Source organism: Hibiscus syriacus, unplaced genomic scaffold, assembly GCF_006381635.1.
Source record: "Hibiscus syriacus cultivar Baekdansim isolate YM2019G1 unplaced genomic scaffold, ASM638163v2 tig00111070_pilon, whole genome shotgun sequence".
NCBI classification, from domain to species: domain Eukaryota; kingdom Viridiplantae; phylum Streptophyta; class Magnoliopsida; order Malvales; family Malvaceae; genus Hibiscus; species Hibiscus syriacus.
In genome coordinates, this window is record NW_024062971.1 from 650,956 (window position 1) to 654,211 (window position 3,256).

Consider the following 3,256-nt stretch of genomic DNA (forward strand, 5'->3'; position numbering starts at 1 on the left):
ACTCAGATCTTTGTGTTACATCTATCATTCCACCAAGACAATACATCACTACGAACAACATCGATGTTCTCATCAGGCTCGCCGAACAACAGCGAGTGCCACATCCCTTCATAGATCTTCAACGTCTTGTCTCGACTCGACGCTTCCTCGTACAACGTCCGGCTCACTTCCGGATCAGTAACGACGTCAGCACTGCCATGGACAACCAAGAACGGGATGCTCACATGACTCAGTTTTTGACTCAATAAATCGGTCACCCTCAAGAGCTCAACAACGGTTCCCAGTCTCGGTTTCCCTCTATACCTGAACGGATTACTGTTCCCAACAATCTTCTTTTCTTCAACCTTGATCGACTTGTGCAAGAGGTCTTCGGTTGGTACGATGGCTAAAGTGGGCAAGAAATTGGAGATAAAAGTGAGGGCTTGAGGAATTGGCCGTCTGGGTCTAACCTTGCCCGAGATTTTAACCATGGGTGCAACCAAAACAGCACCTTGTAAACCCTTGGGGTCGGCAAAATGAGCCAGCAAAGCAATGGCGCCCCCATGGATTCTCCACACAGAAAACAGGGCAACCCATCAAAGCTCGGATCTTTCTTGATGAGATTGAAGAAGGGGAGACAATCTTGGACAACTAAATCAACACTTGGGACATAACATCTTAAACCCTGAGATCTGCCATGGCGAACCCTTTTTGAGCAAGAAGAATGACGTGGACTGGAAGGTCCAACTTATGTCATTGCCATACCCATGGATCCCAAAAATGATGCCACGTGGAGGGTTTTGAGACAGGGGAAGCCATGATCTTGTGAAGAGGGAGAGGCCTCTTGGTGAAGTGTAGAACGATTTTGAACCTTTGATCCCTTGCTGCTTGTAGTACTCTTCCTCTGAGATGTTCCCCCAGTAATGGAGATTTTCTTCTTCTTCAACCATCTTTGGCGAGGAAGAAGAGGAGAGAGACGGATGGGGGACTCTGCTGTGATTGGTGCAGAGTTTGTGGATGGTTTTTTTTTTTTTTGGAAGGGTTTCTTATTCGGATTCGGTGAAGATTTTGACTATTATATTGGGCTGTAGTAGTAGCAGTAGCTGAGTTGGGTGGTTGAGTTGGGCTACGAGAGGGAGGGCTTGGGAATCTATTTATATCTAACGAGTTTTTGACACGATTTAACTTTATCGAGTAATTTTTTTATTTTGAAAATTTATTTTAATTTGTATCCGAGTTTAGAAGTCGAGTTGGATTGGATTTTGGTTATAGAATGATTTTTTTTTACTGAAACTTGATATAATATTATAATTATCGTTTAAGAATAATTATAATAATATTATTAGCTGACCCTTTTTTCCATATATAATGGGATAGAAGGATGTATAATAGTAGGCTGGCCCCCAACACCAAATTGGGAACAGCTTCCGAGGGAGACCTCCAAATTATGAAATGCTCTCCGTAGGACTCGATCCCACGGCCACAAGATTAAAAACATTGTGCTCTACCAACTGAGATGGATGGACAATTCTTAAGAATAATTATAATAATGATATTTTCTATTTTTCAGTTAAGTCATATATATATATATATATATATATATATATATATATATATATATATATATATATATATATATTAAGGTTGGGTTGGATACGAGTTTTGACTTAGAAATTATGTCATATTTTGAATTGAATAAAATCTTCTTAAACCCAAATGAAATTTAGTTCGAATGGAAGAATCTAACAATTAAATTGGAATTTCAAATTGAATTCGAAATGATCGAAATCTAACTTATGAAGATCCCTATTTACATTTACCTAATATTTGGATGCAGTGAAGAGTATTACATGCGTTAAAACTTAGGGTAAATTATGACGATAGTCTCTTTTGTTATCAGTTTGATTGACTTTGGTTATCGAAAAAAATAAGAAGAAATGGTATCTTATATTATCGGTCTGTTCGGTTTAGATCCCTATGCAATTAATTTTTTTAACCCCTTTTTATTTTAAGTCCCTTTTGTTGAAGTCACTAACATGGCCGGGGGACAAAAATCGAACGGACCGATAAAGTTAGGGACTGAAATTAGACAGACCGATAACAATCGAGACTTAAACTGGATGGACCAATAACGTAAGGTACCATTTCTCCTTAATTTTTTTTTCGGTGACCAAAGTCGTTAAATTCAAATATATGATAAAGAGTGGTGAAGAATCCCAAAACTCATTTCAAATCCTAACATGATTGACATCCCAATCCGAATAAGAAACCCTACCTTCCAAGATCGGAGTATGAATCCAATAACATTGATGTTAGAAGTGTGTCATCTAGCAACTTCTAACACAACCCTAGGGTTCCCCTTAAGGAGATTTTGTTGTTGTATTTAAGTTCGAGGATCTCTCAAACTTTAAAAAATGTTTTTGCGGATATTCAACTAAAAAATAAAGTATTTTTTAACACAAATATATTAGACAAAATGTTAATCCGAGACATAAAATAATAATATTATTATTATATAATCGAACAAAGAAGAATAAATAAAAATTTAAAGTGAAGAAATGGAATTGTTTTACTCCTATTTTGACATGAAATAAGATCAGTGGAGTCAGATAAACAAAAGATGAAGTTTTGTTGAGGTCTGTATGAACAATTTCCTTAAGACATATTCGTTCTCTCTTAGGAGTTTTGAGTAACGTTGAACGTCGGTTAAATAAGTTAACATATTTACAGATTAGATAAAAAAACCTTAAGGCTTAACCTTAACTCTTCATCTCTAAAAAAAATTAGATTTTTCGTTAAAAAAACTCTTGATCTGAATTTGATTTAGTCTATGAATATTTTTATTGTCAACTTAGAATAATTAAAAAAAATTAGGCTAAAAATAGATCTTAACTATTGGGTGCATGCCGTTAAAAAAATCGTTAAGTGACACATGTTACGTTCAATTTTTTCTAAAATATATTTTAAAAAAACATTTTATTATAAAAAAATAATAAAATATAAATGTGATAACACTTCACAGTTTTTTTAATGGTGGTCACCTAAAAAAGTAACGAAAAAATATTAGATACCTATTTTTAACGAAAAATTATTCATATACCAAAGGTCAATCTAGTTCACTACGTCATCTGTGATCTCAATCAATAATTTTATCTTTTTTTTTTGAAGTTCAATCTTCACATCTTTCCAACGTATAAATAAAGAGTAGATAATTATTTGAAAATTATTTTAAAATCAATATATGTGATTCACTAAGACTATGAATAACGTGGTGAGT

General features: G+C 34.6%; 1 pseudogene; it reads right to left on the reverse strand.

The window, feature by feature from the left end:
• LOC120151908 lies at positions 1 to 990 on the reverse strand (annotated as a pseudogene).
• Between the last annotated feature and the right edge of the window lie 2,266 nt (positions 991 to 3,256).